The 14,194-nt window shown below is 39.3% G+C and overlaps 1 protein-coding gene across 3 annotated transcripts in view; it reads right to left on the minus strand.

The window, feature by feature from the left end:
* Positions 1-14,194, minus strand: part of RASGRF2 (Ras protein specific guanine nucleotide releasing factor 2) — a 270,212-nt gene that overhangs the window by 255,283 nt on the left and 735 nt on the right. The window lies entirely within an intron of this gene.

Consider the following 14,194-nt stretch of genomic DNA (forward strand, 5'->3'; position numbering starts at 1 on the left):
TCATTAGTAAATAAGGATAAATAGCTGTAAAAAGTCTTATGACTACAAAATGATATTTTTCTTTTATTTTGTTCAAATGTATGATGTTCAGAATTAAACTGATAAAATAAGGATTAGTTGTAATTTAACTAATTACTAGCTTATCATTATTGAGCTAGAAGTAATTAACAGGTAAGTTTCCAGAAAATAAGGGGATTCACTTTTTCACTGTTTTAAAAAGAGTTTCATCCACTTTTAGATTTAAGATTAAAACTCCTGGCTAAGTAGTAAAGGCCAAGTAGCTTGTTGCAGACCCACCCCTCAACCACACACACACTAAGAACAATTTTCAAAGCTGGACACAATGCCAAAAAGAAAAACAAAAATCTATATGAAAGCATCATTAAGCAAACAAGACAGCCAAGACACGAGGAGCAAGGATGCCTGAGAGGAGGGAGGTTCACTGGCAGTGAGTCTGACAGTTGGGGAAGCTTTTCCCCTGGAGGCTTTTGCCACTTTATCAGCGTGCAGAGCGAGGAGGCTAAGAAACCAAGCAGAAAGCAGCAGCTAAAAGGCGGGAGGCCGGCATTGAGTTCCTGACAATCTCATGGGACTGAGGAGCCCAAAGAGGAAGCATTGTGTAAATATCCCAGAACTCCAGAGAGGACTCTGGGAAGGCTACACTTTAGAAATTAGGGCAAACTAGAAATAGACAAGCTCTCAGAAAACCCGAAACCTAGCTGACCAGCTCAATCCCCAAATGGATGAATAGAATGTACCCCCACACTAATGCCTGCAAGAAAGCAAAAGTAAATCCTCTCTGAAAAAAATAACAGGGCCTCAAATTACCTCTACAATTTTTCACACCCAATGTCCAGCATTCATCAAAATGACAAGGTATACAGGCAACTATGAGTTTGCTGCCACAGAGTCTTTGTCAAAACCCATTCGTAGAGACCTTGTGACTCTCCGGCCTGAAATTCCCATCTAAAGACAGATCAGGTCAGATCAAGAACTAACAAGGTGGGAAGGGACACCTCCTTGCTTGTCAAATGAAAATGGCATACCGAAGAATGGAGCTGACCTGGCGGCCTCGCCCATATCTTAGTTTTACATTTCTGAAAAAGTAGCTAGTGTCTCTCTGAGGGAAAATTCATCCCCAACTCTAATACCTGAACCAAAGACACTGGCTCAATGAGGCCCTGGCACAGATTTCCTAAATGCCTGGGCCTAGTTCACCGATGGTTTGGCTAAGCTAAAACCCAGCAGTGTTCACTAGGGTGCTGTAGCTACTCAGCTTCAGTGTCAGCTATGTAGAAGCAAAAGCAGAGAGATGTTCTTGTAGACAGATATTCTTGCTTCATTCAGGGGGTCGAACTGACTTTCTGGTTGTTGCCAACAGCATAGCTGTTTGTGCTACCACTTGGAAAACTACAGACTGGCAGATTAAAGATACCCTTCTTTGTGGATGTGAACCTGGAAACAAATCGGCTGCTGATCGAACTGTCTGGAACAATTGCACAGATACTCCCAAATAAGGACTGGTTCTCTGATGGAACCCACTGCTGATCAAGTCTGGCTGTTTCTGATGCAGAGGCTACCAATGAATGACAGACTTGTGACTCCGGCCAAAAGCTGACCCATTCGTCTTGCAATGAGAAAGTCACATTGCAAGGAGCATTAGCCGCTCCTGCTCCTGGCAGATTGGCTGCCTCAGGCTTTCAAACCCCTCTCAGGTCTATCAGTGCTGCCTTACCACTGTTGATACCTTTTCGGGTTACTACTGGTCAGCTGTTTCCAGCCACACCACTGTAGCTCTTGAATGAATCTATATACTCAACAGTGGACTGACTGCCCAGCTCCCTCTCTCCCTCATCTACTCCTGGTCCATACACTTTAGTAAGGTGCTTTGATCACTGAATGTACTATCCCGAAAAAGGGATCATCACTTCTTGGCCACTTCCTGGATAATGGTCAGAACAAAATAGGAGGGAGGTGATTATGGAGTATCATAGAGACCTGTTTGGAAAATTAAGGATACTGTCTTGACCACTGCTGTCCAGGATGCATTTTTTCCCCCTCATAGCACCCCCAGGCCAGCCTGGTTGGCTCACCCTCCAAGTAGCAGCAACGCTAAAAGGGACCTCCAGGATTCAAACTGAATTCTGGATAAGTTTTACAAAGTACCCTTGTTCCTTCCAGACGAAACATCTAGGTGTGAGTAAGGAAAGATTGGGAAAACATGAAGTTAGAGCTACTGGAACGAGACACACAGAATATGTGGAGATGCAGGAAGAGCAACAACCTAGCACCCGAGGAGGGAACACCTCAGATCCCAAGAGGATGAGGCAGGGAAGAATGTCATGACTTTTGTCTTTCAGAACTGTCCTTGGAGACGTCCTCTAAAAGGAAGACATCCTGGGGTGGCAACCCCAACCTACTGTAAGCGCATTCTATTCCACCTACAGTTGGGTCTTCTGTGATCCATCTGATTGATTTAACCACAAGTTGATCTATCAGAGCAGCAGGGGAGGGGCCCCAGTTCCTGTACTTTCTACATAAAGCAACTTCAAATGTTGTCCTCATTTCCATTCATTTCATGGACAGAGAAATGCCATAAAGAAAAAGAGATCTTATACTACACTAAAGTTTAGAACGTCTGTTCGTTAAAAGACACCGTTGAGAGAGTAGAAAGGCAAACCACAGTAGGAGAAAATACTTGCAATACACATAACTGACAAAGGACTCATCATATATATTAGGATAAACAATATGAAATTATGATATTTAACCATTCTTGATGTACAGAAATGGTAAGTCATATAATTTAACTTAATATTTCTAAGTCCTACAAATCAATTAGACAATTCAATAAAAGGTGGGTAAAGGTTGAACAAGCACTTCAAAACAGAGAACAGGTCAGTGCAGTGGCTCACGCCTGTAATCCCAGCACTTTGGGAGGCCGAGGTGGGCAGATCACTTGAGGTCAGTAGTTCAAGACCAGCCTGGCCAACATGGTGAAACCCTGTCTTTACTAAAAATATAAAAATTAGCTGGGTGTGGTGGTGCACACCTATAATCCCAGCTACTCGGAAGTCTGAGGTGGGAGAACTACTTGAACCCAGGAGGCAAAGGTTGCAATGAGCCAAGATCATACCACTGCACTCCAGCCTGGGTGAAAGAGCAAGACTCTGGCTCAGGAAAAAAAAAAAAAAAAGGAGTCCAATCAAATGATCGATAAGTACTTGAAAAGGTGCTCAACCTCATTTTCATCAGAGAAATGAGAATCCAAATCAAAATGACATGTTACTACACACCTACTAGAATGCTTACAACCAAAATCCCGATAAGACCAAGGATTGGCAAGGATGGAAAGTAACTGGAATTCTTAAACATTGCTGGTGGAAGTATAAATTGATAGAACTATTTTGGAAAACTATTTAGCAGAAATTATTGAAGCTGAATATATGTATGCCCTTTGAAACAACTCCATTCCTGAGTATACACACTCAACAGAAATATGCACACAAATGTATACCAAAAGACTTGTATAAGAATTTTCAAAGCAGGATTATTTGTAACAGCTCCAAATTGGAACCAATCCAAATGTAGAATAGATAAAGAAATCTTTGTATACTCATTCAGAGGAATACTACAAAGAAATGAAAAGCAGCCAAGCACAGTGGCTCATGCCTGTAATCCCAGCACTTTGGGAGGCCGAGGTGGGAGGATCGCTTAAGCCCAAGAGTTTGCCAGCTTTGGCAACACAAGGAGACATTGTCTCTTAAAAAAAAAAAAAAAAAATAGCTGGGGCAGAGTGCGGTGGCTCATGCCTGTAATCCCAGCACTTTGGAGGCCGAGGGGGCAGATTGCTTAAGCCCAGGGGACTGAGACCAGCCTGAGCAATATGGCGAAACCCTGTGTCTACAAAAAATACAAAAAATTAGCCAGACATGGTGGTGCATGCCTGTAGTCCCAGCTACTTGGGAGGCTGAGGTAGGAGAATCACTTAAGCCCAGAACTTCAAAGCTGCAGTGAGCCATGATCATGCCACTGCACTCCAGCCTGGACGACAGAGTAAGAAACTATCTCAAAAAAAAAAATATCAGGTGTGGTGGCATGTGCCTGTAGTCCCAGCTACTCAGGAGGCTGAGGTGGGAGGATCACTTAAGCCTGGGGGGTGTCGAGGTGCAGGGAGCCATGATCACATCACTGCACTCCAGCAAGACCCTGTCTCAAAAAAGAAAGAAAGAAAGAAAGAAATGAAAAGGAATGAACCATAACATCCAACAACGTGGATAAATGTCACAAATCTGATGCTGAGGAAGAGAAGCCCAACACGAAAGAGTACTCACTTCATGAGTCTATGAATAGGAAGTTCAAAAACTGGCAAAAGCAATCTACGGTGTCACAAGTTAAGGATGGTAGCTACCCACGGTTGGGGTGGTGGAGAGGAATAGGCAGGAGGTTTGCTCTGGAGGGCTAATCATGTCAATGTTTTGATCTGGGTGCTGATTACAAAAATATTCACTCTGTGAAAACTCATCAAGTTGCACACCCATGACACGTGTGCTTTTCTGATGTATGCTACATTTTGAAAAATATTTTTATTTTTGATTTATTGTTATAAGAACAATTGTAAATACTTTTTAAAATATAAAAAAGTAAAGAAAAATTTTGAACATGGACCCTGGGCGGTACACGTGACAGTACAGGACCAGAGGACAGAAATGGTATATTATTGTAAGATCTTATTGATAAGGTAAGGATGTAAAACTGCTACTGAAGGAAGAGAATGTGGCCTATCATAGTGAATGAACATTACTTTGGTAAAAGAATCTTAACTAGCTTGATGAATGCACTAGATGTGTTAATAATTACTATCATGCTCATTAAACTTTCTATGAAACACCCTCGTCCATAGCCCCTGCTGTTTGGCAGTTCAGCCATGGGCTGGTGAGAGACTGATGATTTTGTCTGGCCCCCAAATTTGAACTGGGACAATCAGATTCTATCTCACAAGAATATGACTGTGGATATGAGAGACGCTGCAGTGAAAACTGAAGCAGGAGAAAAGCGGCCAAACATTGAGTTAGTATCGTATGGCAACCTGAAGTTAGGGGGAAAAAAACCCATGAGGAAAGACTCAGTGAGAAGGCAAACGGGGATAAACACACTGAAAGGCTGGCCAGCAGCAATATCCAAAGAAGAGCTAAGTCCCCATAAAGAGCAGTACTCACCTGCATATTGTCTTATAATGTTCCCACTGTGCCCCTCAACACTCAGAGGTGATCATTATTCAAGACAACTCCAGTTCATACCTCTCCCTTGCAACAGAAAGGGCCTAACGCAATCAGTCATAGGACAGAAACCAACTAACCCTAGATAAAAGTTTAACAATACTAGAAAAAGCCAACTACACACTTGATTAATGAAGCCTTAGGAACTGCCCTAAAATAATATTGACCAGTTTTTGGGTCTCAGAATTGATTGTGAAAGTTGGATGAAACATTAGCTTATGGATGATGTCCTCACTGTTGAAAAGCTGTGCAAAGGGCACGGTGGCTCATGCCTGTAATCCCAGCACTTTCGGAGGCCAAGGCAGGTGGATCATATGAGGTCGGGAGTTCAAGACCAGACCGACCAACATGAAGAAACCCCGTCTCTACTAAAAATACAAAAGTAGCCAGTGTGGTGGCGCATGCCTGCAATCCCAGCTACTAAGGAGGCTGAGGCAGGAGAATCTCTTGAACCCAGGAGGTGGAGGTTGCAGTGAGCCGAGATTGTGGCATTGCACTCCAGCCTGGGCAACAAGAGCGAAACTCCACCTCAAAAAAAAAAAAAAGGAGCAGCAGCAGCATTATTGACTTCTGTGTAGGAAACTCTTGTCCTTGATTCTAAATAAGAGCACTGGCTGGGCGCAGTGGCTCACATCTGTAATCCCAGCACTTTGGAAGGCCAAGGCGGGCAGATCACGAGGTCAGGAGTTCGAGACCAGCCTGACCAACATGGTGAAATCCCGTCTCTACTTCAAAAAAATACAAAAATTAGCCAGGTGTGGTGGTGCTCACCTGTAATCCCAGTTACTCAGGAGGCTGAGACAGGAGAATCACGTGAATCTGTGAAGTGGAGGTTGCCGTGAGCTGAGATGGCACCACTGCACTCCAGCCTGGGTGACAGAGCGAGACTCCATCTCAAAAAAGAAAAAAAAAAAAAGAGTGCTGCACAGCTGGAGGAGCTGGGTAAATGGAAAGAAGATCTCTCAGGAAGACAATCACCAATGATTTAATTGTCCCTTACAGTGGGGTCAAATCATGAAAACACTTTACGCCATGATCATGGTTATGCAATTTATTTTGGCCACGGAGAGTGGCTCACGCTGGTAATCTCAGCACTTTGGGAGGCCAAGGTAGGAGAATTGCTTGAGGCCAGGAGTTCGAGACAAGCCTGGGCGATATAGGGAGACCCCATCTCCACAAAAAAAATAAATAATTAGCTGGGTGTGGTGGCACACATTTCTAGTCCCAACTACTTGGGAGGCTGAGGAAGGAGGATCGCTAGAGCTCAGGAGTTCAAGGCTGCAGTGAGCTATAACTGCACCACTTCACTCCAGCCCAGGTGACACAGCAAGAGTCCATCTCAGTTTTTTAAAGTGATTTCAAACTTCCTTCTCTTTAAGATTTAGCATACTTGGATTTATTTAAAAGCTAATTCCATCTCCTTTATGTCTTCACAACTATTGTCTTAAGTATTTTCCTTTATTATAACATGAAAGAAACAAAAAAGAGGGCTACTTTTATAATAGCACACATTATTAACAGAAACTCATTACAAACTCTTTCCAACATAGTCCCTTTCAGAGCTACATCCAGTGCAATCTCCAGTGCCAAAAAAGTGCTATGCCAAAAAAGGAAAAAAGTTCCTTATTTACAAGTGAAATAATACAATGTTTGGAACTTGCTTTAAAGCAGCCTAACAAAAAAAAAAAAAAAAATGTACACATGGAGGGAGACAGATAGAATAATGGCAGAAAGCTGAAGATGTTGAAACTGGAGGATGAGCATGTTGGCATTCCCTGAAATATTCTATTTTGTGTGTGTTAAAGAATTTTTGAAAGGGAAAGGAAGGAAAATACTTTCTAAGTGATCCTAATAATGAAAATAAAAAGAAGAATATCAAAGAGAGTAATAAAAATACTAGCTGGCAAATGTGCTGACTGCTCACCGTGTGCCAGGCCTATGCCAAGAGCTTGGCCTGTGGCCTCACAGCAACCTGATGGAGCAGGTACTGTCGTGACCTCCATCCTCCAGGCAGGGAACCAGGCTTCGAAAGAGAAATTGCTCACGATCATGGGTCTGGTAAGTAGCAGAGCCAAGACTGAATCCCATGCAGTTTAAATCCTGAACTAAACCATACACAACACCGGCACCTCACCTAGAAACTGATACTCTTACATTCTTAAAAGAAAGTACATTCACACTGAATATCAGTGGCCTCCTCTTCCTATGAATCACTGATACTATCTCATCATGACTTCTTTTGTAATCAGCTGTAATGTTATCTACCTAGCCGTAGACCAAGTTATCACCTCCCTATTTCCACATTGCTAAATGCAGGGAACCTCCTAGTTTTCCAACAGTCCCTCTATTTGAAAGAACTGATCCCACTGTTTACATTAGTCACGCAAATGGCATGGGCTCGTAAATACAGCTCAGGAAATGAATCAGGCATTGTCTAAATTAAATCGGACAATGACAAAATAAAACAATTCAGTACCCTGAAAATAATAAAAAGTACCACTCACATCCCTGCTGTTTCCATCACCATAGGTCTTAGAATGTCATACTGGTAAGTATCATAAGAGCTATTAATTAAGCACTAAAGAATCAATAAATTTTGTTTTTATTTATTTATTTATCGAGATATTATATTTATGTATTAATTTATCTATCTATCTATTTATTTATTTTGCACAGGCTGGAGTGTAATGGCGTGATCTGGACTTACTGCAACCTCCACCTCCTGATTTCAAGTGATTCTCCTGCCTCAGCCTCCTGACTAGCTGGGATTACAGGCATGCTCCACCATGCCTGGCTAATTTTGTATTGTTAGTAGAGACAGGGTTTCGCCATGTTGGTCAGGCTGGTCTCTAACTCCTGACCTCATGTGATCCGCCCACCTAGACCTCCCAAAGTGCTGGGATTATAGGCATGAGCCACTGCACCCGGCCAGTAAATTTTGTTTTTAAGGATTGCATTTTTTACATCACTTTATCTTTATCTTCTCAGATCTTATGAGAATTAAAATTCTGATTAACTTACTTAATCTAAAGCTGTATTTTTTATTCTTATATAGGCTCCCCAACTTCCTGTTTCATTTCTTCCTTTACAGTCTTTTAACAAAGAAAAGAAACACTGTAGTATATTAGTTAAATAAACACAGACCAACTCAAACTTGTTATTTTTGTCCTGCTTTTTCCCTAAACATATATTTGAAGCATTTTGTAGTCACCGTAATAAGTTTTAGGAAAAATGATTTTAATCCTTATTTTTCATTAAATCATTAGTTTTTCAAGTGCCAGTAAAAAAATAAAACTGTGAGTACATGTGCTTTTTGCATCTCTGTTCCACCTACTGCTGCCAATATTTTCTGCAACAACAACAACAACAAACCTGCTACTGTTTTTTTCCAAATATATACACAATTATATTTTTAATTCCTTGGGCAAAAATGCTAACATATTCCCTTTGGTGGAACCAAATTTATGTATTTATAACTTCTCAATCAGCTAAAATTTAAAAGTTGCACCAATAAAAATGTAATGAATAATTTTAGAATAATGGTTAGATTTTAGAATAAAGGCCAAATGTTATAAAATAATCAAACATTTATCACAGTGCTATGTTGATACTTAACAAATATCATTTCTAATTCATTTAAATATCAATAACATTTTACTATTTACAGTCTCTGTTTAAGGCAGACTAATTTCAGAGAGGAATTTATATTGTGAGTAATTTAACAGAATCATTACGTATCCTTAGTCCTGAAAAATAAAGCTCCCCAAAGTATAGATAGATGGGATTTATAACTCAGGTCTTGAAATGTTAATTATACAAATCAAAATCTGCAAACTCCAATATATAACTGCCTAAGAAATGTTTAATATTCAATGGTAGAAAACGGTAGAATGGTAACAAACTGAATAAACACCACACACACACACACACACACACACACCCCTTTCTTGTATAACAAATGCATAGGTATAAAAATAGAAAGCCACTTTAAACCTGTGAAAAGTAGAATTTAAGACTTGAGCAAATCCATATTGTTGGTCAATGTGACTTATTTTATTACAAAATAATCATAAAGACTAAGTATTTTTATTCCAAAAAATTAAAATTATACTGACTGTGGCATGCATATTTAAGTAGTATTGAAAACTGTAGAAAAAAACAATTTAAAAATATAATCTGCATTAGATAGCAATATCAACAACCGTTTTAATGAACCATTGACATTTGCTTGCTAAAACCAGAAACATTTGGTTATCACACATGCTTCTGTCATCATCCAGTGTGAGAAAAATTTCTCTATTTTTTAATTGTCAAAAGAAGGGAAAAATTTATTACAACACTACAAATATTTTCTAGTCCTCAACAGTGTGCTTAGTTGTCACTTAATGAAACTCACAGAAAAATAGTTGTTCACAACAAGAATGAATTTTTATGTATTAATACATCTGTCACATCAGGAATGGATTTTGCTGTGTTGAATTCTTATACAACAATCTAAATAGTAAGGCTTAGTGTAGCCAAAATTAAAATAACCCAATTTTGCTAATCCATGAGATTTTTTTTTCATTTAACTTTAAAGAGAAGGAAAATTACAAAGTTTAAGTAACAAATCATTTTGTCGCCTAAATCATATTTTTTAACATTGTATAAGATTTAGCAAGTATCATTATTCCATTTTCCCTTTGTGTTCAGTGAACAAAAGTTGAGCTGGTTATAATTAGACAACATGAAATAGCATGAAAATCCACCATCCACACTCTCCATCTCCCACAAATATTTCAGAGCTTGCACGCAGCTCTGCCTAATTCATTCGATGATTAAAATCCTCTGCTTGTGGTCAATTTAGGAAGGCTAAAATGACTAGTAATGAAGCGACAGGAAATCACGTAGCCTTTAATCCCTTTAAAATTAAACCAACATGTTTAATTCAGCACAAATGCAAGTGTCTACTTCTTTAAACCTCCAGAGCTAAAGAGAGATTTTACCCCCAAAACAAGTGAAATCAGGCTGAATGGAACATTTACCCCACCAGAAAAATAAGAATAAAGGTAGCTTTGTTGCTATGTGTCTTCTCCTGCTAGTAGGCAAGACAGATACTGCTACTTAAACAGACCAGACTAACTGGGATGTGTACTTTCACCCTAAATGAAAATATTTGTAAAGGTACCCCATTCCTGAAGTAAATGAATTCCTGAAGTAAAGGAATGTCATGTAAAACTGCTTGTTTAAAAATAAATCCCATTTTTCTTTGAACATGTAATGATCTGCAATTGTATTTCTCAAGAATTTAAATAGTTTTGAAAAGGAAATAAGAATAAACAAAACAGTGATTCACATCCTATACTCCAAGCCCCCATTCATCCAGATTTGCTCAGTGGATTTAAATACAGTCTTAGTAAAGAACTCTAAAACATTACTTAGTCTTCATATCTTCAGTTGGACTTTGATCATCTCCCTAGAAGTCTTTGAATTGCAGTGTTAGCAATAGGTAATAATAATGATGATGTTAATAATCATCATCTCCAAAAGCTGAAGTTCAAATTAGATGAGGTAAGAGAGGATAACAGCCACCAAGAGCACAGAGCCTACCATGCAGAAGGTACTTGCTAAATACAACTTCCCTTTCTCCTTCACCTGGAACAAAAGGGAAGGTTTTCATTTTCCACAAATGGAGCTTAACTAGAAAGAAGTGCCACCAGACACATTTTTAAGAAAAGGAACAACATTTTTGGAGAAAATAAACCACTTAAAATTGTTCTTAACTGATCTCATTTTGATTATATCACCATTGCTATCCCAAAGAAGTAGTCACGATGGAAGGCTGATAAGAGAGCCTTGCAATCCTACAAAGACTCATCAAAGCGAAATCTGAGAACACTATGAAAAAAATAGAGCAATGCAAATATTCCTACACCCTAAGCATATTTGGAAAGTGACTTTCTTTTTTCTGCTTAACTGGAAACAATTTAAGTCCAAGTGTAAAAAAAAAAAAACAAAACTGATTTTTGTTGTTGTTGTTGTCAACCAACTTATTTTGAATTGCTATTTCGATGAAGCAAACCAGTGGGTGTTTTCTTCTTGTAACTTACCTAAAAACACAACTAATAAGCATAAAAATAATTTGAAGGATACGTGGAATTTAAGCTCCCAAGAATACTTAGAGGCAGTTTATAGCAATAATTACATCAACTATTGTAACTGTCAAGGAGATTATAATAAATATGTCGCCCTCCAATGTGAGTAATAAGAACGTCTCTGCCTCAGGCAATGATGTTACTATAGGTTTGCACATCTGCTGACCTAACTAATTTATCAGAATGTCCACTTCAGTCACCTGCTTGTCCTCGGCTTTTCAGACGCAGTATTTATTACAAATGCTGGTAATCTCTGAATCTTGTGAAATGGTCTTTCACCTTCTCCACACTGCAAAAAGCTCACACTGTCTGTCATAACCTTAGAAATAGAAGATGCCATTATTGAAAGGTAACTGGAAACCAACTCAGCCAAACTCTTAATTTTTACATATTAGGAAACAGAGATTTCATTAACAGAAAAAAAAAAAGAGAAAAGATGAAGAGATGTGCTTAAAGAAATAACACAGAAACTTGGTGAAGAAAAATGACTCTGCCTCACTAAGTCCTGTTTCAAGCCCTAACCTTCAACTGTGTTGATAGCGTTGAGGGAGATATTGATATGGAAAGCTCCAGAAGCATATAAGGAGAAAGAAGCAAACCTTGGGATGTGCTCATCTCCTCACATCCTCCACAGATCCTTCGTGTCTCAGTGTCTGGATGATCTGAGCACCTCAGCAACACCAATTAACCGAAAGGGAACCAACTGGATAAACTGTAGATTTAAGGTAGAATGTTTCTCCTTGTTTCTTATTTTCACAGTTTCTTCTTAATTGTTCAAACACACCCAGTTGGCAGTGCCAGAGAAAAGCATCAGTGGGCTAGGCTAACCCAACTCACAGTAGCACATCTAATGCAAGACAAAATGTGGAAGGTTTCCCAACCCAACTCCTAATCCATTCTGGAACGCTTGCTTCTCTACATCCCAGATTTATCTATAAACACCAAAGATTCTAATTTCTAACCTCTTGAAGATGCATAAAATGACGCAGAAATACTCATCATTTGTATGGTCATGAAAAGGGAAAACAATTTTTTCATCAGATGGCCTATTTTGGACAACCATTAGAAAGTGGCATGAAAGTCAAACTATTTGGAAGTTATGTTTCCTTATTAAAGTGCGAGAAAGAAAACAGTCCTGAAGATTACAGTCCAGATATTTTCCAAGTGGAAAAATGTTGGTTTCCATATAACATTAGCAAGTCAAGAGAGCCATATGAATTGTAACAGGTAACAACTCCCCACCTCTAACTAAAAAAAAAAAAAAAAAAAAATCAAAAGTGGTTATTTTATATTAATATAAATACGAAGAAAACAAATAATTTGGGATTAAGTAAATGATATATACCCTGAATAATTTAAAATACTCTATTCTACTTTAGACATAATAACACTTAGAAACCTATTCATTTTGGTTCTTGTGGGGCCTTGGAACACATACCTTAAAAAAAAAATCCCACCAATAGAATACATACATATATATACTCCTGAAAAAAATGTTTCCTCAAAACTCTTCTCCCATTTTAAATTCTAAAATGCATGACTTGAAATTTATGTTTATATTTCTAGTATCTTTATCTATAAAGTTGGAAATCGGTTTTGCAAATGACTGAACAAGCCCTCAGAAACTAAAGAGCATATTTAAAATTTCAGATTTATAAGTGATATAACAAGTTTAATTACTTAAGTCTGTTAATGATTTATAGTGAAAACAACTCAAACTTCTGGTTGGTCTAGTTTTAACTCCTCTTAATTTTACACATTGTTTTATGAGCCCCAAGGGGTTAGGTAGGCATCTTGCGGATCACTCCATTGCTAGTACCTCCCACAGCCTCTGTGGTTTGCGGTAGATGCTGTCTGATCTGACTTACATGGAAAATTCAGCTGCGAATATTTTTACGCAATAGCAAGAACAATCAGCCTTTTTTATATCAAGGTGGGGATCGAGAAGCTAAATGAGAACATTAGGAGCATAAAATTAGTCTGCTTTAACTTTAATAACCAAACGGTGATTAAAAACATACAAGTTTTGTGTTTGCAGGAATGAGGGGCTGGGATCACCAGACTTAAAGGGTTTTTCTCCCCCACCCCGCGGCCATGAGCACACAGCAAAACTAATAAAATTATGACCCAGAATTAAAAGGTCGCATTCATTTTCAAAGCATTCATTTAAAAGTACAGAAGCGTTCTTTAAAGATGCCCACATTTTTAAACATAGCAAGAATGTGGCTACCAAATATTAATCCTGAGGAATATGAATACACATTTACCTTCATAATTAGACCCAGCAGGTCAAATGTTAGCAAGGCCAACTGACCTAAATCACAAAGACTGATTGAAAATGACGAACAGAAAGTGTCTGTCCGGCTTGGGAGCCCCGCTTGTTCCCAGCTCAACCAGTGGTCAAACATCTGCAGGCAAAGAAATCTACACGCGCCAGCCGGGTATGGCAGAAACAAAACTTTTCCAAATTAGTTCCGTCTTGCCAATCTACACCCAACAGGTGTCAATACATGTCACCAGACAAAATTCTTGCTAGCCAGGTCTAGAGAAGCAATGGGTGGCTGGCAGAGAAGCTGAAACGACTCGACGACCTCTACCAGGGTCCTGAAAGCAAGTTGGGCCACTATTCTACTTGATCACTTCGCAGTGGGGTGGAGGGTTATGGAGATGGGAGAATCCCTGGATGAAGATGGGGAGGCGCGTGGAGATGTCCCGCCACTAGTGCCGCGGGGGGATTTCGGAGCATGGTCCCCGCACTCTTTCACGGCCCCCGACCCCCGA

The sequence above is a fragment of the Chlorocebus sabaeus genome, chromosome 4, assembly GCF_047675955.1.
Source record: "Chlorocebus sabaeus isolate Y175 chromosome 4, mChlSab1.0.hap1, whole genome shotgun sequence".
NCBI classification, from domain to species: Eukaryota; Metazoa; Chordata; class Mammalia; order Primates; family Cercopithecidae; genus Chlorocebus; species Chlorocebus sabaeus.